Genomic DNA, 25,579 nt, shown 5'->3' with positions numbered 1-25,579 from the left:
CAAGGTAAAGATCGATGGACTGGCGGTCAAACGCTGGTGATGATCTCGAGGATCCTTTCAGATGGGCTGTGAGTACTTGGGAGCTGAAAGGTTTCCGTCGTTTTCGCCCTGTATATGGTCAGCTACACGGCGTCGATCGCGCGGGATTGAGTTAAAATTCTGGACCACCTCCAAGGGTTTGAGTGCTCACGTGTGTACCATGGCCGGGTGGGCCACGTGGCTTCCATATCGCTGGAGTAATCTAACGTCGGACGGAGCTCCTTTGGAGAGATCCAGTCGCGCCCAGCCCAGTGGCGATGGACTGTATTTCGGTGTACGCGATGGCAGAGGAGGTTCGTAACGTCAGCGGTCAAATGTGCCGCCGGCAATGGGAGCTGCTTGGACAAGGTCGGATTATAGGCTAGACCGTAACAGTGCGTGTCTCCCGAGTGATTGGTGGTCTGCGTTTTCGACTTGTGGCAGGTGTTGATCGGAACCGCTCTGTGGAAACCTTTGGTGGGATTGCGACATGATGACACCGGTTACTGCTGACATGCGTTGGTTGGCGCTTGGGTAGAACGAGTGCACCTTTTCGGCAAGACTTTCAAGCGTGGCAGCGTTCTGATAGTACGAGTGCGTTCTCTTCGGTTGTTTGGTAATGACCGACGGCGGTGGTAAAGGTTTATAGCCCCAGCTGGGTGTTTCTACTGACTGGTCCTGCCGGGGACCGTAGTACAGATCTAGCTATTCGCTCTGGGGACTGTAACTGTTGATGCCTAGTCCCATACGGGAGTGAGACTACCCTACCGTATCCCATTCGGCACTCTGGTGGATCTCGATGAACATGGCGCCCGGTCCGAACCATCCAGATCAATACCCCTTCGGTTCCGCGTGATGACGACCACTGGCGGCGGCTTCTGCTCCGGACGGGACATTGAGGTGGCCCTGGTCGAAGATTCCTGCTGGAGTACCTTCGGACATTTCCGCAGGAGTTCCTTAAAAGATTGCTCCAGGAGTTCCTTCGGCGATTCTTCCAGAAGTTACATCAGAGATCCCCTCAGGAGTTTCTTCAGAGATTCCAGCATGAGTTCCTTCGGAGATTCCTCCAGGAGTTTCTTCGGAGATTCCTCCATGAGTTCCTTCGGAGATTCCTCCAGAACTTCCATCGGAGAACCCCTATGGTGTTCCTTAGGAGATTCCTTCAGGAGCTCATTCGAAGATTCCTGCAGCAGTTCCTTCAGATTCCTCCAGGAGCTCCTTCGGCGATTAGTCCAGGGATTCTTATGGAGATTCCTCCAGAAGTTTCATCGGAGACCCCTCCAGAAGTTCCTTGAGAGATTCCTACATGATTTTTTTTTCGTAGATTCATACATGGATTCCTTCGGAGATTCATCCAATAGTTCCTTCGAAGATTCTTGCAGAAGATCATTCGCAGATTCCCGCAGGAGTTCCTTCGGAGCTTCTTGAAAGAATTCCTGGAAGATTTTTCCAGAAAATTCGTCTGAGATACCTCCAGAAAACCCTTCTGAGTTTCCTCCAGGAAATCCTTCTGAGGAAGAAAACCCTTCAGGAGTTCCTTCGGAGATTCCTCCAAGAATTATTTCGGAGATGCACCAAGGAATTAATTCGGTGATTCCCACAGGAATCCGTACTGAGATTCCTCCAGGAGTTCCTTCGAAAATTCCTCCAAGAGTTCCTTAGGATATTCCTCCAAGAATTCTTTCGGAGATTCCTAGAGGAGTTCCTTCGGCGATGCCTCCAGAAGTTCCATCGGAGATCCCCTCAGAAGTTCCTTGATAGATTCCTACATGAGTTCCTTCGGAGATTCCTCCAGGAGTTCCTTCGAAGATTCCTGCAGGAGTTCCTTCGGAGATTCGTGCAGAATTTCCTTCAAAGATACCTCGAGGATTTCCTTCGGAGATTCCTCGAGGAGTTTCTTCGGAAATTTCTCGAGGAGTTCCTTTGGATATCCCTACAGAAGTTCCTTCGGAGATTCCTCAATAAGTTCCATGGAAGATTCCTGCAGAAGCTCCTTCGGAGAATCCTACAGCAGTTACTTCGGAGAATCCTGCAGCAGTTCCTTCGGAGATTCCTGCAGGAGTTCTTTCGGAGTTTCCGCCACGAATTCCTTGAAGATCCTTCTGAGGAAGAAAATCCAGGAGTTCTTTCGGAGGTTCCTCCATAAGTTCCATGGAAGATTCCTGCAGGAGTCCTTCGGAGATTCTTCCAGAAGTTCCATCGGACATCCCCTCAGGAGTTCTTTCGGAGATCCCTGCAAGAGTTCCATCGGAGGAAGATTTTTCCAGGAAATCCTTCTGAGGAAGAAAATCCTTCTGAGATTCCTCAGGAGTTCCTTCGGAGATTCCTTCATCAGTTCTATGGAAGATTCCTACATGAGTTCCTTCGGAGATTCCTCCAGAACTTCCATCGGAGATCCCTCAGATGTTTCATCAAAGATGCCTCCAGGAGCTTCTTCTGAGATTCCTGCAGCAGCTGTTTCAGAAATTCCTCCAGGAGCTCCTTCGGCGAATCCTCCAGAAGTTCCATCGGAGATCCCCTCCGGAGTTTCTTCAGTGATTCCAACATGAGTTCTTTCGGATATTCCTCCAGGAGTTCCTTTGGAGAATCCTGCAGCAGTTACTTCGGAGATTCATCCAGGAGTTCTTCCGGAGATTCCTCCAGAAGTTCCATCGGAGATCCCCTCAGGTGTTCCTTAGGAGATTCCTCCAGGAGCACTTTCGGCGATTCTTCCAGGGATTCTTATGAAGATTCTTCCAGAAGTTTCATCGGAGATCCGTCAACAAGTTCCTTCGGAGATTGCTACTTGAGTTCTTTCGGAGATTTCTACATGGAATCCTTCGGAGGTTCATCCAAGAGTTTCTTTGAAGATTCTTGCAGAAGTTCATTCGGAGATTCCTGCAGGAGTTCCTTCGGAGATTCTTGCAGGAGTTCCTTCGGAGATTCTTGTAGGAGTTCCTTCGGAGATTCCTGCAGGAGCTTCTTCGGAGCTTCTCGCAAGAAGAAGATTGCTCCAGGAGTTCCTTCGGCGATTCTTCCAGAAGTTGCATCAGAGATCCCCTCAGGAGTTTCTTCAGAGATTCCAGCATGAGTTCCTTCGGAGATTCCTCTAGGAGTTCCTTCGGAGATTCCTCCATGAGTTTCTTCGGAGATTCCTCCAGAACTTCCATAGGAGAACCCCTCAGGTGTTCCTTCGGAGATTCCTTCAGGAGCTCCTTCGAAGATTCCTGCAGCAGTTCCTTCAGAGATTCCTCCAGGAGCTCCTTCGGCTCCAGGGATTCCTATGGAGATTCCTCCAGAAGTTTCATCGGAGACCCCTCCAGAAGTTCCTTCAGAGATTCCTACATGATTTTTTTTCGGAGATTCCTACATGGATTCCTTCGGAGATTCATCCGACAGTTCCTTCGAAGATTCTTGCAGAAGATCATTCGGAGATTCCCGCAGGAGTTTCTTCGGAGCTTCTTGAAAGAATTCTTGGAAGATTTTTCCAGGAAATTCGTCTGAGATACCTTCAGGAAACCCTTTTAAGATTCCTCCAGGAAATCCTTCTGAGGAAGAAAGCTCTTCAGGAGTTCCGTCGGAGATACCTCCAGAATTTCCATCGGAGATTCCCTCAGGTGTTTCTTCGGAGATTCCTTCAAATATTTCTGCAGCAGTTCCCTCGGAGATTTGTCCAGGATTTCCTTCGGAGATTCCTCCATGAGTTCCTTCGTAGATTCCTCCAGAACTTCCATCGGAGATCCCCTCAGGTGTTCCTTCGGAGATTCCTTCAGGAGCTCCGTCAGCGATTACTCCAGGGATTCTTATGAAGATTCCTCCAGAAGTTTCATCGGAGACCCCTCCAGTAGCTCCTTCGGAGATTCCTACATGGGCTCTTTCGGAAATTTCTACATGGATTCCTTCGAAGTTTCATCCAAGAGTTCCTTCGAAGATTCTTGCAGAAGATCATTCGGAGATTCCTGCAGGAGTTCCATCGGAGATTCCTGCAGCAGTTTCTTCGGAGATTTCTCCAGGAGCACTTTCGGCGATTCCTCCAGGGATTCTTATGAAGATTCCTCCAGAAGTTTCATCGGAGACCCGTCAAGAAGTTCCTTCGGAGATTCCTACATGAGTTCTTTCGGAGATTTCTACATGGAATCCTTCGGAGATTCATCCAACAGTTCCTTCGAAGATTCTTGCGGAAGATCATTCGGAGATTCCTGCAGGAGTTCCATCGGAGATTCCTGCAGCAGTTTCTTCGGAGATTCCTCCAGGAGCACTTTCGGCGATTCCTCCAGGGATTCTTATGAAGATTCCTCATAAAGTTTCATCGGAGACCCGTCAACAAGTTCCTTCGGAGATTCCTACATGGAATCCTTCGGAGATTCATCCAAGAGTTATTTTGAAGATTCTTGCAGAAGTTCACTCGGAGATTCCTGAAGCAGTTCCTTCAGAGATTCCTGGAGGAGTTTCTTCGGAGATTCTTGCAAGAGCTCCTGGAAGATTTTTCCAGGAAATCCGTCTGAGATACCTTCAGGAAACCCTTCTAAGATTCCTCCACGAAAAGCTTCTGAGGAAGAAAACTCTTCAGGAGTTCCTTCGGAGATTCCTCCAACAGTTCCAGCGGAGATTCCCTCAGGAGTTCCTTCGGAGATTCCTCCATGAGTTTATTCGGAGATTCCTGCAGAACTTCCATCGGAGATCCTCTCACGTGTTTCTTCGGAGATTCATTCAGGAGCTCCTTCGAAGATTCCTGCAGCAGTTCCTTCGGAGATTTGTTCAGGATTTCTTCCGGAGATTCCTCCATGAGTTCCTACGTAGATTCCTTCAGGAATACGTAGATTTTCCAGGAAATCCGTCTGAGATACCTTCAGGAAACCCTTCTGAGATTTCTCCAGGAAATCCTTCTGAGGAAGAAAACTCTTCAGGAGTTCCTTCGGAGATTCCTCCAAGAATTATTTCGGAGATGCTCCCAGGAATTCATGCAGTGATTCCCACAGGAATCCTACTGAGATTCCTTCAGGAGTTCTTTGAGAGATTCCTCTAGGAGTTCCTTCAAAGGTTCCTCCAGGAGTTCCTTAGGATATTCTTCCAAGAACCATTTCCAGAGGAATGGAAACCTTGGGAATCATTCCCAGAGGAACTGCTGAATCCTTAGAAACTCTTGGAGCATTTCACGAAGGAACTGCTGGAGCAAATCCCAGATGAATTTCTGGAAGGATTCGCAGAAGATCTCCTGGAGGAACTTTGGAATAAACTCCCGGAGGAACTTTCGGAGTAATTATCAAAAGGAATGCTGAAGGAATTCCGAGAGGAACTCCTGCAGGAATTTCCAGATGAATTTCTGGTGAAATCCCCAAAGGAACTGGAGGAATTCCCAATTTAATTTCTAAAGGAACTCCAAATGAGTATCTGGGGTTATCCCAGTGGAACTCCTAGAGGAACTTAGGAACTTTTGGAGTAATTCCCAAAGGAACTTCAGTAGGATCTTCGACAGCCGGCTGGCAAGAGTTTAATTTAGAAACACATAAACAACATATGCTATTGGTCTAATTGCCAGCTTGAGGCAAACCTCCATGACCTACCTAACCACTAACTCTGTAGAACTTATGAGGGCGTCGCCAAGTCAGGGCCTCTCACTAAGTAAGTTTTACATCAACATTTCCTTCCTATCCCTAGTTACGGTAAAGATGGGCGTGGCCGGAGTAGTAATCCTCATGCTTTTGTCATTTTTTATCTTAGATTGAAATCAAGGATTACTTCCCACCTTGATTTCTGATAGCAATCTGGATAAGGATTATAAAAGAAACATGAGTATCACTAGTGTCCAATCTACGAAGTATACCGTAACAACGCTAACGCTAATTCCCAAAGGAACTTCTGTAGCAATACCCAGAGGAACTGCTGGAGGAATTCCCATAGGAACACCTGGAGGAATTCCTACACGAAATTGAAGCAATTCCCAGAGTAACTCCTGGAGGAATTTGAAGCTGAAGGAATTCCCAGAGGAACTTCTGTGGCAATTCCCATAGGAACTGCTAGATGAAATCCCAGAAGAACTGCTGGAGGAATTCCCAATTGAATTTCTTAGAACTCCTGGAGGGACTCCAAATGAGAGTCTGGGGTTATTCCCAGTGGAACTCCTTGAGGAACTTAGGAACTTATGGAGAAATTCCCAGAGCAATTTTTGTAGCATTTCCCAGAGGAACTGTTGGAGCAATTCCTAGAAGAACTGCTGGAGGAATTTCCAGAGGAACTGTTGGGGAGATTCTCGGAGGAACTCCTGGATGAATTCCCAGATAAATTTCTGGTGGGATCCCCAAGGAAACTTTTGCAGCAATTCTCAGAGGAGCTGATGGTGGAATTCCTAGTGGAACTCCTGGAGGAATTCTTAGAAACGCTTGGAGCATTTCCCGGAGGAACTGTTGGAGTAAATATTAGAGGAAATGCTAAAGGAACATGCAGATGAATTTCTGGTGTAGTTCCCAGAGGATCTCCTGAATAAATTCTCAATTCAATTTCTAGGAACTCCAAATGAGTTTCTAGGGTTATACCCAGTAGGTACTTAGAAACTCGTGCAGCCCTTCCCAGAGGAACTTCTAGAGCGGTTGCCAGAGAAACTGCAGGAGGAATTCCCAGAGGAACTGCTGGGGGAATTCCCAGAGGAACTCCTGGAGGAATTTTTAGAAACTCTTGGAGCATTTACCAGAGGAACTGCTGGAGGAAATGCCAGAGGAACTTCTGCATGGAATCCCAGAGGAACTGCTGGAGGAAATTCCAGAGGAACTGCTGGAGGAAATCCAAGAGGAACTGCTGGAGGAAATCCAAGAGGAACTGCTGGAGGAAATCCAAGAGGAACTGGTGGAGGAATTCCCAGATTAATTTCTGGTGGAGTTCCCGGAAGAATTCTCAAATGAATTTCTGGAGAAATTCACAGAAAATCTCCTGGACGAACTTTTAGAGCAACTCCCATGGGGACTTTTTGAGCAATGGACCAATCAATAAGCAAAACTGCCGCTATGAAATGGGCAGGTCGCGCCATCGTAGACATGTTCTGTCAAAGACACACGAATAGAAATATGCGTATACTGCAGTGTCGCCGTTGTTTTGATGCGGTGAGTGCAAAATGAGTTACCTTGATTGATCCATTTCCAGAAGGACTGCTGAAGCAATTCTCAGAGGAAATGCTAGACGAATGAATTATTGGCAGTGGCTGATTTTCTACTCGCCGCAGCCACATCCAGGCGCTATAGTATATGTACAAAATAGCCAGCAAGAGTTAACCGCCAGAAATTTGTATGGCGAAAGACATCTAACGCTGGTTTTCTCAAAATTAGGAACTTTTCATGAAAAACTATTTGGTATCGGTTATGAGGGATGGTGTCCGCTACTACGCCTACCAAATATTTTTTCGATTAAAGTGCTTAATTTTGAGAAATCGAACCTTAGATGCCTTTCGCCATACTGATTTCAGAAAGTTAACTCCTAGTGTGCCGCTGTAAGCACGCTCAAAGCAGTCGATTCATTGCAAAAAAATTTCTGGAGGAATTCGCAATTGAATTTCCAGGAACTCCAAATTACTTACTTTTGGAGCAATTCCCAGAGGACTTTCATGAGCGATTCGAAGCTATTCCCGAAGGAGTTCGCGGAGAAATTCCCGAAGGATTTCCCGCCAGAATTCCCGTAGGAACTCCCAGAGAAATTCCCGAAGGAATTCCCAGAGGCGTTCCTCCGGGAATACCTTCAAGAATTTCTCGAGAAAATCCTTCGGAAATTTTTCCAGGAATTTCATCGGAATTTCGAAGGAATTCAATCGAATTCTTATAAGGGTTTGCTATAGGAATCTATTGAAATCTCAAAAGAATCTCGGTAAAATATTGATGAATATGGATTTCCGAAAGTCGGTTAAAATTTTTTACCGAAATCTTTGAAAATTCTTGACGAAATTGTTGCTGAATTCGGAAAAATAATTTAAGAGTGTCCCATTGCACTCCCAGAAGAACTTCTATTTGAGTTCCACAAGAATTGTCATCGAAATCTTGGAAATATTTCCGTCAGAATCCTAATTATTTTTCCTAAGTAATCTTAAAAAGATTCCCATCGGAGTCCCAGAAGAACCCCCATCGGATTACCAAAAAGATTCCAATCGAAATCTTTAATTTTTCCGTCGATATCCCAAAAGTTTTCCTCGATATCCCAACAACAGGATACCCATCCAAAAACCCAGACTGATTCCCATCGAATCCCCAAGAGCGTTTGCTATCAAAATATTCCCGTCTATTTTATAATTCTTTATTAAAGTAATCTTTTAATTTGGAATTAAGTCCATCACTGGCAATATTCCCGTCGGTACCCCAAAAGTTATCCTTTGTGATCCCAAAAAATCTTTTCGCAATCCCAAAAAGATTCCCATTGAAATCTCTCAAGTATTTCCGATGAAATATTAAAAGTATTGCTTTCGAAATCCCAAAAGGATTCCCATCGACACTTCAGAAGAATTCCTATCGACACTTCAGAAGGATTTCCGTTGAAATATCGGAAGTATTTCCGTCGACATCCCAAAAGTTTTCTTTTCGAAATTCCAAAAGAATTCCCATTGAGACCTTCGAAACATTTCCATTGGAATCCTAAGAGGTTTCATTTCGAAATCTTGGAAGTATTCTTGTCAAAATCTCAGAGCTTAAATCTCGGAATTACTTTCGTCGATATCCCAAAAATTATCTCTTCGTAATCCTAAAAAAGTCCCAAGAGGGTTTGTATCAGATTCTCAAGGGTTCGTATCAAAATTTCGGAAGTATTTCCGTCGAAATCTCAAAAGTATTGCCTTCGAAATCCCAAAAAGATTCCTATCGACACTCCAGAAGGGTTTCCGTTGAAATCTCGCAAGTATTTCCGTCGAAATCCCAAATGTTTCCTTAGAAATCCAAGAAAGACTTCCGTAGAATTCCTTAAAAATCTCAAAAAGATTCCTTTCAAAAATCTCAGAAGTATTTCCGTAGGAATTTCAGAAACTTTGTTCTTTTAGTAATCCTAAAATTATTCCCATCGGGAACCCAGATGGATTCTTAGAATCCCGGGTTTTCTATCGAAATATCTAATCAAAAGTCCCAGAGTATCGAAAATCCCAGGATTTCAATAGAAATTCCAGAGGGATTCCTATCGAAATCCCAAAAGTGTTCGTTTGGAGCCAACAATTGAAATGTTACAGCCGTAATTTGCCCTAAGACCAACACCAAATGTGACGAAAATAATAAATCATTCACAAAAAGGTACTACTCACTTGAACCGATTCGGATTGGCTTCAAATTCCTTCCTCAGTCGACCGCTGATCTTCCGCTTTGAGGCAAGCGTTTGCTTCTCTGGTGCATTGTCGCTGTTCCTCAAGATGATTCTGCCCCTGAAGCCACAATGATATTATTTATCAGCGCCAACGACATTTTTTGTAGCACCGGCTTTCAAAAGTCAAATCGATAATCTTCCTGTAGGCCCTGCTCTGGTTAAAAACATATCCGATCCGACGGAGATACAACCCGGAACGACACGCAAACATGGCGGTTGCACTTACTCGTTCGAAGGAACCAAAAACGACCAAAATGTGTGTTTCATCCGGGGTGCCAATCTTCCAAGAGGGCCTTAAGTTTGGGTCCTGCTGCCAGAAGCGAACGTCAGATTTTACGGCCTTCATGAATCAGGTGGGTTGCGAAAACGGTAATCACAAATGGACCAGTGACGGTGCCGTATGGATTGGCACCAATCGTTGTGCATTGTCGCTGTTCCTCAAGATGATTCTGCTCCTGAAGCCACAATATTATTTATCAGCGCCAACGGAGATGCTTGCTCCTTTTTTACTAGCCGGCTCAGTCTCCGGAGCAGGGTCCTCCTACACAATATCAGCATAGAACGCATTGGTCTGGTCGATGGTGGTAACTGCAAATAAATTAAAAACAAAAACTATTTGATTATGACACTCTTGAAGCAATCAATGTATAGCAATCAACCTTTTTGATAGTATAGAAAATAAAAATCGAAGACGAGGATCCGAAAAGGAACGCCGACATTTTTGCTGCAGCACTAAGTGCTAATGGTACCGTGGCGGGAGAGAACTGCATCAGGGCATTGGTCCCAGCGAGAATATTCTCAACTTCTCCACAGCAACCTTTGGAGGATGTTTTGCACTATGTATTTAATATTTACTCCGGATGCACATCTCCTGATGAGCACAAACACGCGAATAAAGGAAGCCCGCTGTCTCGAACTGCTTAGAATCCCCCTGCTAGGGAACGCACAATCTCGCGCATAATAAATGACCGTTCGAACACGCGATTACGGTTTTTTTCCGCTAATTGAGCTCTGAATATTGTTTTTGATTTCCACTGCCTCGCGGAGCCGTTGTCATTGGCGAACAAGAACTGGAAGAAGAAAAACGGTATCAGCATAAAAGCATAAACATGGTTATGTTTTTTAAAGAGCATAACTAACCTACCTAACCAGCATCTAACATCTCATAAATTGTTTTCTGGGTGGTGACATATTAGGTCAGATTCCCAGGGCCAATTCTTGCTTGGGTATAGCTAAATAAATTAATTCAATTGCCGTTCCTGCGATGGATATAATCGGAAGGTAGGTTTTAATTTTACAGAAGTTTTAGATAGTGCTATCATTGTACTTCGTTCCAGTTACGTATTGCTAGTGCAACGTATTTATCCGATCAGCTCCGTTGATTGTAATATCAAAAACATTATCCAGGGACTTAACATATCCGATGACAATTTTATCTAGTCGAAGTAGACAAACAAGCACATCTTTTCGGAAAACTTAGTAAATAATAATAAAAAAATGAAAATTAACATAAAAATCATACTCATTGGAGGAGTCAGAGGAGGACACCACTCGTCGCAAGCACGCTGTAGTTCCCAAAGGCAGCGTTCTTACGTCAAGTGATGGTCTGTCCAATAACAATAACTGACGTCACCAGTGGTCATACTTCACTACTAGTTTAATACAAAGAGCACAAAAACAAAACAAAAATACGCTTTGCTGTTAATTGAATGCATTTACAGACGACAAATGATTGACATAGTTTTGGCCACGCTTTTACACTACGTACTCCTATGTGCGCCGCCGAGAGCAACCGCGGCGTGGCGCCAGCTAAGCCGCCGCCGCCGGTTCAAATTGGATCGGCACGCAGGTCTACGCTAACATAATCTTTTAATGCAGACATTTCAAAAATGTCCACTTACGTTCAAGTCGTTTATTGCATACTGCTGGTAGCTCAATTATTATCTTGAAACCTATATTGATTTCTCTATACTCATCAGTCAAAGAAATATCAAGATGACAGATATGGACATTTCAAGCAAAAGGGTCCTGTGGATTTAAAAAAATACTAGTGTTAAATTATTATGCTTCCGAAATTGCACTTATTGTACTTATAAAACTTTTTTACGATTTAAAAACCGGTGAGGTTAATGTTCCGGTTTTTCATCTCTTAGCTCCCATTTTCAACCTAGTAAAAACAAAGGAATAAAATACCAGGTAACGCTTCTCAATTTTGATTTTTTTTTCAGCAGTTAGCTCTAATATAAAACCGAACCGAATCTGGTGGATTATTCTAATAGTGAGATGGAAAATGAAACAATTTCTCTATATTAATCAATTTGAAATATTTTGAATTCGAAAATATTCATAATTTTGGTGCAGGCAGATTAAATATACAATTCAGTAGACTCAGATGCATAATTCAACTAAAATGAAGCGAGTTCAATTCCCCTAAGTACTGAAAAAGCAAATAATTCAAGCAAGATCAATCCGGTTTGAGTCGGCGAACTGTTTCACACTAAACACCTTTATCGATTTCCACGATAAATGGGGTGGTACCGGGAAACAGCAAGCTAATCTCTTTATATGTAGGGTTCTCCGTAGGCTCCGGCTGAACCAAAAATACCCCTCCGAACGACCAACTCTCTTGGTTCTGGTTGGAAAAATAATCACCTTTACTTTGTTGTAATAATGGAACATACGGCGCTCAGCCAAACAGGCGCTAGACTTGTTTGTCGTAAAGCGATGACGACGACAACGACTACGACGAACGAGGGACGTAAATCTGTCCTTTACCATGCTTTACTGCTGCTGATGTTGTTGTTGCTGATGTTGCTTTTCGCATCATATTAGTTGGTTCTGCGTGTATCCTTTTATTGCGCTTCTGCTGAGTATCAATGTTTGAACTGCATTTGATTCTAGTGGGACTCTCCTGGGCTCGCGTGTCGTACGCGAACGAAAGGAAGAAAAGCAGACTGCGCACCTTTCCAGAATTGCTTTCCCTCCTTTCTGACACATGCATGCAAAAGCACCATCAAAAGGAGGGAAGCTGGATTTGCCACTGGTGATGTGGCTGAACCACCATCGAAGCGAGGACCTGTAGTGGGGAGGCCGATTAGGCTGAGTCGACCAGTTTGAGTCTGGCGGCGATCCTGTCGAGAGGACACAATCGCAGTAAACGATTCCGTGCGAGTGCTGGAAACGCGATTCAGTTTGGGGTTGGGAAGAAGCCATCAGTAAGCGGTGTGGCTTGGAGTTATTGATTTTTTTGGCGGCTCATCGCAGCGACCACTTGCGACTCAACCTCCCGTTGTCTCGTCCGCCTACTTTGTGGTAGTGCGTTTGTTTTATCGAAGCACCAGTGTGAAGTGTTGAGCTAATTGATTAATCAATCAGTCGTACAGTTTGAATAAGCATCATGGGTTTACGAGAAGGACAATCGATTCGTCGGATGTGGCACCACAACCACAGGTTCATAGAAACATGGGTTTCCACAAATAAAATCTCAACAGTAGTTGCGTCAATGCAAAGCGCATGAATAGCCGCAATCCCAACTTTGATTACGATGAAACCAAATTGCTCATCACCCTATGGGGAGACCACGGGTGCAGAAAACCCTTATCACCACCGAAGCACCCGGTTATTGCTGATCTGGCCAGAAAATGCGTGAGCATGATATAATCGCTCAACGGAGGAAATCAACACGCGCATTAAAATCTGAAGTGTTTCTACAACCGCATCAAAAGGATATGGCTTCGGAATCATCAACCAAACCACCTGGAAGCACTATTCTGAGATGGATGAAATCATTAGCGTCCGGTGTTCGGTAACGCTCACGGATGCACATGAGCAACAGCAGCAACAGCAAGAGGAGCAGGAAGAGCTCAAGAAGCAAATCCTCGAACAGCAGGAGCAAATGCAGCGGTTTCCGGTCAAGCTAGAGGTTATGAGTGACGACGACTCGACTGAGATCCGTGCGGAAGATTTGTTGACTATCGATACGAACCCACCGCCGGATACAGACGGTGATGCGCTGGAAAGGAGAACTCAACATCAAAGAAGATCATGACAAAGCGAGTGTCGTTGGCGCTGCCATTGGCGGCGGTGAGGAGGATGATGATGATGACGATGACGACGATAATAGCGACTTTGATGTGGAAAAGTGGTTGCAATGATTATTATAATGTTGATGATGCCATTTTAGAAAGAGTAATAAGTTTGTATCAGATGAAACTGATAAACTGGATAAACTGCAAAAGTAGTTGAATAATGCCTTTCTATTAACATATTTAGTAACGTTGTTAATGAATAAAAAATCAAGATAGGGGAAAGGTTCGGTACTACATCCCATAGTTCCTATATTTATCCCATCAAAAACAAAGCAATGAAAAGGAATTTTATTTGTTTCTTATTTTTGTGATTTTTTCAGCAGTGAGCTTGCATGTTAGCGAAGCGACGAGTTTGGTGCTGTATTTCTTTGTTTTGCGTTGAGATGAATATATGTTCAATGAGATGAAAAAAGGAAAAGTTTCACTATGTCTTTTTCATAAATGGCTCTACGTTCTAACTGAAACATTTCTTGCTTTTAGTATTCTGTTAACATATCCTCAGTTTTTAATTGAAAGCTTTTCAATGCCATTCCATTGCATAAATATTTATCTGGGAGTCGAACATGTTTCCCGCCCGAAAACATCCTAGACTGCACCAAGAATCGAAATCGCCATCTACGGTAAACCTTTGCTAACAATTTTAACTGGAGATCTCAAGATATGTATTTACAGTAAAATTTCAGCCTAGAAAATGTTGATACTCCATCCCTCAGCGTATGTGATCAAAACTGATCTCAGAGGGGGTTGATTGTGTCAGTGTGTCTGTTGAGGTAATGAAGGCATTGCAACACATCCTCAAATTCGACTTTCTTCAACAGCGTCTCTCGCAGTTGGATGAATAATTACAAGCAGTTTGATAACGGAATCTGATCGTGGCAAAATGGAAAAAAAAAAATGTTCATAACTCGAATCAATTCAACATCGGTACGGGTGGATTGCGTTGAAATTTTGACACAAATCATACAACTTTCTGGGGAATCGTGCAAGGGAGGTTATGTTTACTGCACGAAGCTGCAATAGGGAGCAGGACATTTAGCAGCACCCTGTCCACGACGTTAATAACTCGACCGCGTTCCAACCAAATGGCTTGATTGTTTGACATCTCATTACATATCGACAGAAACTTACCATGTACTAAAAACAAGTAATTTGGGTGTAATGCCTCAGTAATGAACGTTACTGACGAATGGAAGTGCTATAATCTCTACCTATTCGCTAATTATCTAATACATACATGTATTCATCTCTTAGACTAGGTGTTCCGTGTTTTCTTAACACTATCACCCTTTTTTGCTATGCTACATTTTTTTAACTAATTTTATTTGCTAATTATCTAATACATGCGTTCATCTCTTAGACTAGGTGTTCCATGTTTTCTTAACACTATCATCCTTATTTGCTATATTTTTTTAGTTTATTAAACATTTCATTGCTTTGGCAGTATTTTTCCTTGGTTGAATTGAACCATGTAAAATTACAATGTTTTCTACTAACTAACAATTTATACTAAATTTGCAAGGCTAATCGTTGCAATAGAAGATTGCAACGATTTTTATCTAAAATTGAAATTATTTTGTTGGACATTTGTTGCAATGTCTCATATTAGAAATTCTATGAAGTTTTGGTACTATACCAGGAGGCAACTTCAGAATCATTTTCAAAATTTTATTTTGAATCCTCGTGCCTTCTTTCTGGTATTGCAAAACAAGTCCATATTAGCACAGCATACAACATGGCAGGTCTAAAATTTTGTTGTAAATCAAAAGTTTGTTCTTAAGACAAAGTTTTGATTTTCTGTTTATAAGTGGATGATACACTTATATATTTGTTACATTTGGCTTGAAGGCCAATGTGATTTTAAAGTTAATTTTGATCTAGCAGAAGTCCTAAATATTTAGCTTCGCTAGACCAATTATGGAACCCCATTCATAGTGACAATATGTCTGCTAGAAGGTTAAATAAAGCTCTCGTTATGTGGGAAAATTATAAGCTGAGTTTTGGAAGCTTCGGGAAATTTTCCATTTTGCAGTAAGTGGAGAAAATTCAAACTTTTGCAATCTACTACAATGACACGAAGGCTTTGCCCTGAAGTTGTGTCATCTGCAAACAAAGATTTTGACACCCTGGTGGTAAATCAGGAAGTCAGAAGTAAAATATGTTATACAAATGGGCCCCAGTATGCTGCCTTGGGGAACTCCTTACAGGTAATCTATCAGTTTTAGAATTCTGATAGTTTACCTGCAGTGAGCATCTGATAAATAATTTTGGATCAGTTTAATATGTACAGAGGAAAATTAAAATTCATCAATTTAACAATCAAACCTTCATCCAAACACTGTCAAATGCTTTCTATATCAAGAAAAGAGCACTCCAGTCGAATATCCTTCAGATTTGTTGAGCCGAATTAATTCGTTAACTCTTAATAACTGATGGGTGGTTGAATGCCCATGGCGAAAACCAAATTGCTCATCAGCAAAAATGAATTGTCATTAATATGAACCATTTCTATTTAAAATAATCTTTTCAAACAGTTTGCTTATTGAAGAAAACTGATTGGCAATAACTAGAAGCCTCAGCTGGATTTTTGTCCTAAAATAAGACAACTTTGGCGTTTTCCATTTATCTGGAAGTATGCCAATTGAAAACATTTGTTAAATAAATTAACCAAAAGGTAAAGAGCTCTCAGGAAGTTTTTGATAAGTATGTGAATACCATCATCACCCGGGCTTTCATATTTTTTTTCTAATGATCTCACTTCATCCAAATTAGTTCCAACGAAGGGTCGAAACATTATCTTGTTGAGAATGTCTTCGAACTCGTGTAACCTGATCCTCAATTGGACTAGTGAGACCTAACTAAAATTATGGGCACTCTCAACTGCTGAGAAGTTTTGAGCCTTTTCGCCATTTGTTAATAAAATTTTATTTCCTCTTTAAGCGCTGGAATTGGCTTTTGAGGTTTTTAAAGAATTTTCGTTAATTTCAAAAGGTTTTCGAACTGGGATCCAACTTGAGACATTATTCTCAAAGTTGGTATTTCCAGAATAGCGAAACGTTTTTAATTTCATTTCAAATCTCAAATAACTTTCAAGCGGGATCGCGAGGTTCTTTGGTATTCCTTCGCCTCACATTTTAAGACGGATCAGCAGCTGAAGATCGTCGTCAATAATAATAGGTTGAATTTAATTTCACATTAGGTGCAATGCCTCGCGAACATTACATTATTGTTCAAAGAACGAGGCATTTCAATATCACTTTTGTATCGGAGAATATAACTTCAAAATTCCTATCGATTAGTTTTATAAACCCAATCAGCTCTATGATAATTAAAAGTAGAGCTGATTGGATATGGTCTTCTTGTGAGATTTCAAAGTCACAGGAAGGTGATCAGTCAAAGTCCATAGTTACCAATTGGCCACAAGTTGACTTGATCTTAAAACTAAATCAATTGTAGAAGGATTTCGACTGGAAGAAAAACAGTGGCCATTGGGATATTGAATAGTATAATATCCCGCAGAACAATCTTCAAATAAAATTTTCCTTGGAATTGCTTTGAGCATTATTCCGTGAACGGTGTTTGGCATTAGAAGTCACCAATTGCTGGAAAAGCAAGTTGGCGGCAAAGAAGAGTTGTACAAAATTTGTTTCAACAGAAATTCAAGGTTTCAAAACTTTGGTTTCAAACGAAGAATATATTTATGTTTGATACGTCTAATAACAATGACCCCACCACAGGCGCTGTCAAGACGATCTTTCATAATAAAATAATTTGGATCTCTTTTGATGAAAAAACAGGTTTTAAATATGTTTTAGTTGTAATGGCAATGTGCATAAGGTGCTCATGCTAAGTGTTGCTTACTTTTGTAATAAGCGCGAGTGGTGCTCGCATAAGGAGCTCAGTGCGACTTAGCGTTGCTTAATTTTGTAATGAGTGCGAGTGGTGCTCGCATAATTTGTGACGTAGTGTTGCTTAATTTTGGAATGAGCGCGAGTGGTGCTCACATAAAGTGTTCAGCGTAATTCAGTGCCGCTGAACCTTTCAATGATCTAAAACTATATGTATTGAAATTGATAATAAGTGAATTAGTAAAGCATGTTTTGACTAAAATGGCAAACATGTGCGTTGATACTCTGTGAGACATGCCAAACTTCCGTAAACTCAATTCAACAGGTCAAATCTACGGTTGTATATTATGGATTTTATTCTCTATTCGGTAGTGAGGAGGCAATAATTCAGTTTTTGGATCGTATATGTGTACGTTGATTCAGTTAAGAGAAGCGTGATCCCCTGTTAAGGAATGTGGTAACAATACGACCAATAACTGGTCCCCGCAAAAAAAAAAAACATCATCAAACCCCAAAATAACTAGCGCACCCCTTGATTACAGTAACTATAATAATAACACCATCATGTGTCAAAATTGGGACAGAATATTCTGTCAGTTTCTAAATGCACTTCAACGAGCAGAAACCTGCCAAACGTGAAAAAGCATGCTCTTCTGATAGGACTTTACCTGAACATTATCCACAGCCAGCGAAAAAAACGAAACCTGAATTTTCAAGAAGGTAGCGAAGAGACGAAAAAATAGGAATCGGACAATCAGTCGTGTGCTGGCCGAGCGAGTCTTGGAATTCAACCTTTACTCTGGGAAACTGGCCCAAGAACACGTCGGACAGCAGGAGGAGAATGTTACATAATATGATATTATCATCAATTGAAAAAAAAATCTTGGGGTTGTATAGAACTGGGTGCTGCGGATAGAGCCGCTTTTCTGCTCTCAAGCGAGTGGAGGGATATTTTGAAATCAATCCATAAACAAAATTATTTTGCAGTTACTTGACTGTCAAACATTTCCGCTCTTCGAATTTCTCTTTCCATGCATGAGGGCCTATAACGAGACTCCACATGACTTTACTATGGTTTCATACATTCTGCTCCAATCAGCTGTTGAATCTCGTGAAATTTTGTAACAGTGCTTTTAATTGACATTCCTAATTTTTCACCGAAATATAATATGAAAATATTAGTTACAAAGCATACAAAACTCGAACTGGATTTATTTTTATTTTTTTTCCAAATAATAACATTACTTCTCAATATAGGATCTGAAACGAATATAACCACAATCTTCAATGTTTGGCTCCGGCTCAATAGAACAGTTTGCCTTCAGTTTGACAACCAAATCGATTCTATTCGCATCACCCAGGTATACAAGACACGACCGCTCGACGTAACCTACGTACAAATGATAAACTGAACAAATCATTCCGCTCTATATAGAAAGGAGAACCATCACAACGCTACTACCCAATTTAGCAGTCCCTCCCACTATGTGAGGGAGTATAACTACACTGTCTAGCAGCTGGACCACCACCATAATTGATAATACCCTAAAGAAGTGAATTACCATGTTGGAACACGCTGTGTAGGGATGCTGATGCATGAAAAATTAAAATTTTCAATAGTTTAGCGTTGATAATCAAAATTTAAATACTACTGGCAAATTGGTGGAGAGTTTGCGAATCGATTGATATATAAATCATTAAAATCCATTGAAAGATAAAGGACCTATTAATGTTACAAATCTTACATGATTTCATGACGGTCCTCAATTTTTTTTTTTTTACAAGGGAGAATGCATTTACACACTAACCCAGTACACGTGCATTGTAGTTGCAACCTACCACACGGAAGTGTACTGGAGTGTCGACAGGACAGGAAGAGTACTTCGATAATCCTCGCCAACCGGTCCGGTGACCGTTCGGGGAGGAGAGGGCCTTGGTCTGCGTACCTTTGGCTACCTTCTCTGCTGCCGCTATACGCCTGATATAAGCGACTTGTTCTTGTCTTGCGACACGAACAACTTGCCGGACACCAACAGGCTCTGTAAGCTCCTTGTTGTTCTGCCTGCCGCTTACGACTCGATGACCTCGTGAGGTTGCTCGCCACCACCCGTATCCCTGGTAGCGGCTCGTCAGGCGTGCAGGCAGGCTACTCCCACCACCACTGGAGACTCTTCGGTACGCCAATAGCAGCAGCCGTCACTCGACTCGCCCCTCTTTGGGGACCTCGCTAGACCCCTTTTGGCAAAGGGGTCCGTCACCTCAACTCCGAACTGATTGCGTTCAATGCTCATTGCTATGGGCCCCTTGCGGATGCCGCCGAATCCTACTGGAGTGTCGCCTTTAGTGATCCCTTGGTTATCTGCCTGCCTTGCGGAAGCGGGAGGCCATGCAGGTTGACACTTGCGTGTTCAGAGCCAGATCAGCGCAAGTCAGGAAAGGGCATCTGAGCCTACTCACCCAGTAGGCAAAACTGGATGGCAGGATTGGGCGGCGTGCTACAAGGCCCCCCAAGGTTTTATGGAGGGAAGACAGCCTACCCATTAGACCACTCGCCGTTTCGAGTCGTCACTGACTACTAAGAGAGTAGAATGCCAGACTAGCCCATCTCACTACATATAATATCCTCAAGACCAATACACGCAACCAGTATGCCAAATCAGGGTCTTTACAGTATCAACCCTGATGTGCCATAGCACTCCCTGGGCTCGGCGGCACAAGTCGCATTGATAGAGTCTGATTACGGGCACTTTGGTTTTTGGGAGGATTTTAGCGGAGCACTGCTAAATCCCACCACGCCCTGACAGTTCTCCTGACTCAGACAGCTGGGGAGGGGTCGTCAAGCCTTGGACATGGTCCATGCTGTCCCTGCGCCCTCTGCCCCACAGTCCCCAATTTGGAAATTTTCATTTGTCACCCTGTATCCGAGTCTTCCCCTTAGACGTAGTTTACGTCAAAAAAATCTGTAATTGTATATTCTCTAGATGCTTGACCTTAAAAAAAATCTGCGATAATTGTTATGCCACTGGCGTTAGAGAATAGGCGTCTGTTTGACTTTGATACTACACTTTATTATTTTGCCACAGTTCGTTCATTCGTTATTGCGTAAAATACATTGGAAGATAATACGTGTTGAAATGTGCTTAAGCTACTAGATATTGTTGTCGAGAAGTACCGAGAAGTACGAGTATTTTTCATGGTGAAAATGAGTGAAATATAGAAATTCACCTTCTTATATTCACAAAAAAAACTGACGGGGGAATGTGGCAGTGAAATAGTGCTTGTATGAACTATTAGAGTGGGACGTCGTGGTCATTTTTCAAATCAATGGTTTTCCAAGCCATTCTGGGTCCTGAACAACTGCGGAATTTGGGACCGATTGGTTGCTTCTCCTTTCCGCATCGCGTTTGATTTATGGAAATTAGTATGGAAGAACGTATATTTTGCATTTCTACTACTAAAGTTTCAGTTCATCGTAAACCAAGTGGCACATTGCGTTAAAGTATAACAAAGGATGAAAAACTTTGCTAAAGAAGGCCGTTTCTGGAACGTCCAAGAAAAATTACATGAACGCTGATTATTTCACCATACAAAATCGTTTATTCTGCCATGCCGTACTACGTGAGCAATAGTTTAACTGGTGTTACAAAATAATTGATCTCATAGGGCTATTGAGCTAATGGGCTATTCGGAATTATTTCACAAAGAAAAAATCCGACAAGAAGAAAAATGAGTTTCTTGATGTATGAGTTGTTGTCCGTAGTGCTGGCGCTATTGATTTCTTGCATATCTTTGAACAATCAATTTTCGAAACGTAATAACATTTTGTAGACCTTCCACTACGTACCTTCTTGGCAATCATGCTTCGCATCTTCCAGACTATATGCTAACGTATTAGGTCACGTGATTGGAATAAATTGAAGCCGCTAAGAGCAAAAATGTAAAAAGTATTCGTTTACTAATCTAATGAAATTTAAAACGCGATGCCATGCGAGTTGCAATCAATCGAGCATATTTGCTAGTTGATTGGGGTCAAACGGATTCAGAAGAACCTTGATCTCACTTGATCGGACGAAGTTTGCGTTTTCCTCGCTCCACTATGCATACTACAATTATCTGAACTTATCGAAGTAGGTAAGCACATGAACAGCTGAAAGTCGCGCCAGCAAGTCAAGAAGCAATCGAGGGCAAGTCGTTGTTCAGTGACACGAAGTGATTGATCAAGTCAGGAGACTCCGCTGCCCCCAATAATTCCACACCCTAAGTAGTAATCGTTAATCGTTACCGTCAACAGAAATATTGCTTCTAAATGGCTTGTTTTCTTCATCTGCTAGCATCAATGACGGCCTTTCAGTTGCTATAAGAGCATGAGAATACCTTTAGGCTGCATTACAGAAACAATAGGCTATCGACGTTTATACTTTCTCTTGCACGCGACGGAAGGGATAGATTTGTTTCATACGAACGCTTCGAAGCGTTTCCGTATGGCTAAACCTACGTCTGTGCGCGATAGCGAAAACGACGAATAACTATACTCTTATAGAACTCCTGGAACAAAACTCAAATGTAAACATTGCGGTTTTGACGTTCCATACTGATAGCTATTCGCGAAGTCAAAACAAATTTTGCTCTTCCCTCTGAAATCCCATTGCTATCTGTCAGAGTTTGAGTGAAACATAGCCGCCATCTCCTCCTCTCTGTTGCTCTACTGTAAAACCCAAAGAACTGTCATTGTTTGAGTGAAAATTTTGCTTCGACTTCGCGAATAGAGCTTGCTGACGTTTGATCATCTTTCTTTGTCCGCGCACAGAATGGATGGGATTTGTTTCATCGAACGCTTCGGAAGCGTTTCCGATGAAAACAAATCTATCGCGTCTGCGCAGAAGATGATTAACGTCAGCAAGCCTTATTAAAAGAAGCAGTATAAGGTTTATTTAAACGTTGTGCAATCTTCAAAGTTACAGAAATTGCCTAAAAGTTTCGTTATTTCATTTATAGCGCCATTACGCTATATTGTTAGTAGTGCTATAAAAAAAACGAAAACGTTTTCAATGTGAATGCTACTCACCGTAATATGGGAAATAGCTAACAGGCAACACGATTGCATACATGAGCTTTTAATAAGCTGGGTTGCTAATTAATAAAGAGCTGTTTTATGACTATATATATGAAAGCTGCATGAACGTAAAAGATGAAAATTTCATATTTAATATATTCGGCACAAACTGACTAGCTGATAGATATTTTGGTAATAGTCGAGTTGAAGTTTAAAGAATTTGCGGAGGCATTTCTTTTATTCAGCATTGGTTGCTTTTATTCGAAAATTATACAACCTAAGGCTAGAAGTTGAAGCTTTCAGCACCGAAATTTTTAGTTGGGTAGAATCTCTTTTGATGAAGAGTCCAGGTTTTGAAAAAGTTTCAGTTACCTATAATAGCAATGTGTACATTATGAACTGTTACGAAGGTAAATAAGTCATCTTCCTTACCTTTAAGACATTTCGATTTAAAATTTGATACCAACCTGAACAGCTTCAGTTTTGGTATTTGCTCAATCATGTAATGCAATGGTTCAGTTAGAAAAATCGGAAGCAGACATGCTACCTGCATCATCAGTACGATCGTTATTTTCCGTTGAAGAATGGGTATGAAAATCATTCATCGTCGGTAAATTTTCAGAAACGAAATTTTGCCTGATCTATAGAGTTGCTGTTTTCACCATGCACATGTTGGCGACCATGCCAATGAAGAGATGCCTGCCGATAGCATGTTAGTGGATAATATGGTTAACGTCAACTGAAGAGGAAATGAAATGTTATCATCGATATACTCACTTATTTATGGTCAACATTACTGCTTCTATTTCAGCTGGCTGGTTTCTGATTTAGTCAGTAACAGAACATTCAATTGCTGTATGCAGTATTTCGTTTATCCTTATTTAAGGGATCCAATGATTCTGACACACACAAATCTTCTTGAATGCTCAATGAATATCAAGGTAAAACTAATACGATTAATTTGGTCTAAGCTAGCATTCTGTTCAATATAAACAGTAGTGTTTTTTTGTGAAACTATATTGTTTGATTGTAATAATACTTTACGATGGGCTAGAATCGTTGCTTTAACTAGTGAAGAAATGGATCGCGATTATGAAAGAATACTGAAAAAGGTTTCTCTCATATACACACACATACAGATATCACCTCAGTTCGTCGAGCTGAGCCGATTGATATATAACACTATGGGTCTCCGGGCCTCCTATCGAAAATTCGTTTTTGGAATGATCATAGCCTTTCTTACAACTTTTTGTACGCGAAAACAAGTTCTGTTTTGAATAAATTCTGCGTCTCACTTATTTGTGTTTAAATTACTAAATAAACTTAATTTAGAATATTAAAAAAAAGTTAATCCATTAATTACATTTGAAACAATTACAATTAAAATTACATTACATTTGAAACTAACGATCTGCATTTGTTCTTCCAGCGAATTCAATGACGGTCTGGTGAAATACTCTCAAAAGCAAGGTCCGTTCCCAAATCATCAGATTCCACTGTACAGGACCGTTCCAGCCCACACGTTAGTAATGGCACCAGAACACCCACTCCAGTGACAGCTGCCCTGGCACCAAACGCTGCAAACAACTCCCAGGGCAAAATATCTGGTTCCAACTAACCTTCTTCAAAACCGCCAACGTCTAGCATGAGTATGAACACGCCCATTCAAATCTACACACAACCTACCATGAGTTTGGGACCTGCTAGCCATTGCACTCACAAACACCTCTCACATCCACAGCAGGAGCCACCGGAATGGCTCCCTGAAGCTACTACGTGTGATACCGTGTCGAAGATGGTACCACGAAGCAAATCCTAACCCCCTTCGGAAATTCCAAATGCCTCAGATGCGACCAGCTCCCATGCTACAACCAGCCGCCATCATTCCAATCACGTCCAAACCCCCAATGAGCATCCCGTCAACGTACCTCAGCAGCCTATTAGTATGTCCCACAATGACGGCTCGCCTTGCGTAGCAAACCAAAGCCAGTTATCCCGGTGAAAAGTCGTCGGGTGTCAAGAAAATTTCGGTCAGCTAATTGCTATTCAACGTGAAAACCAGGTTCTAGCAAACAGCCCTCGAAAAGGAGCGCTAGAATTCGAAGCAGATTGGAGGTCCTCTGGTTGATGTGGTGCGAAGTCTGAGCGGTTTCTTCAACGGATTTACAGCATCAAGTGCAACAAAAGCAACAGGCCTGAACGGAAGCCATAAAGAATGGTCACATTAGCTAAGAAAAGACGTACTGAGGGTAGTGTTGAGAAGCAACAGCAGTCAGCCGTAACCACTACAGGCCCGTCAAACCGAAGTGATAAGTGATGATGACAACTGATAGGATATTCTTCAATGTTGGTCTATTCATCGTACCTAAGTTGTTTTGTGTTTGCTTTTCGAGTTTATAATTTATAAATTATTTCTGTGAACAGACAAAAATTTGATAATATTTATTGAACTAGACTACAAAGATATAGTATTTGACTTCAAATATGAATAAAAATTCTATATTTCTAGTAACAATTTTCATACATTTCATCAGTTCCATCGAATTTCCATAATGTCTGTCTTAGTCGTTGTTTAATAATTTCACGCAGAATATCGTCTCGATCCTTATCATCTTCCCATCCGGTAGAGAAGTGTCGGTAATCCTGAGCAATGCTCAGTTTTCATTTGTTGGAAAAATTGAGCTTTTAGCATCAACTCAAAAGCAATATTATTGAGAAACAGTAGATCGCTAAATCATTCAAGTTTACAAAAGATAGGATATTGCATTGCTTAATTTAAATTTGCACTTATAAATACCAAAAAAAAACAAAAAAAGGTACCTATAATATAAAATAAATATGTGGTTAGTGAGCCAAGTAAAGCAAACAGTATAATATTTTTAATATTTTCTATATCGAGAAGATTCAAATCTTGAAAATTGACTAGACTTGGCCATAGTTATACCTACTCCAAAAGGATTGTGGCCGCTGTTACGGAAAACCAAGGTACACTATCTTTTAAAATATATTTACTTCTTCAGCAATTAGAGAAAAGGGCAAAATAGACCCTAATTCAAGACCTATGTCTGGAAGGCTGTCTTAACAAATAAATATTCTTATACACCTCTACACCCAATTCTTTATACACTGACTTTTTACATGGCTTTTTACACGAATTTCACACGACATGTAAAAATCGGATATAAACTAATTTAGAATTTCGGTCTAAGGCATTCAGAGTTTGTTCTGGGAGTATCTTCTACCTACACTACTGTTCATAATTTCCTAAAACCGGTTCC

General features: G+C 41.6%; 1 protein-coding gene and 2 pseudogenes across 1 annotated transcript in view; 1 reads left to right on the top strand and 2 right to left on the bottom strand.

The window, feature by feature from the left end:
* The window catches only part of LOC134221039 (protein aveugle), a 76,306-nt gene that overhangs the window by 44,253 nt on the left and 6,474 nt on the right, over positions 1 to 25,579 (bottom strand). The window lies entirely within an intron of this gene.
* LOC134219476 (rho GTPase-activating protein 100F-like) lies at positions 96 to 7,125 on the bottom strand (annotated as a pseudogene).
* On the top strand, positions 10,580 to 24,631 carry LOC134219473 (uncharacterized; annotated as a pseudogene).

The sequence above is a fragment of the Armigeres subalbatus genome, chromosome 3 (genome assembly GCF_024139115.2).
Source record: "Armigeres subalbatus isolate Guangzhou_Male chromosome 3, GZ_Asu_2, whole genome shotgun sequence".
NCBI classification, from domain to species: Eukaryota; Metazoa; Arthropoda; class Insecta; order Diptera; family Culicidae; genus Armigeres; species Armigeres subalbatus.
This window is presented reverse-complemented; position numbering and strand designations above follow the sequence as displayed.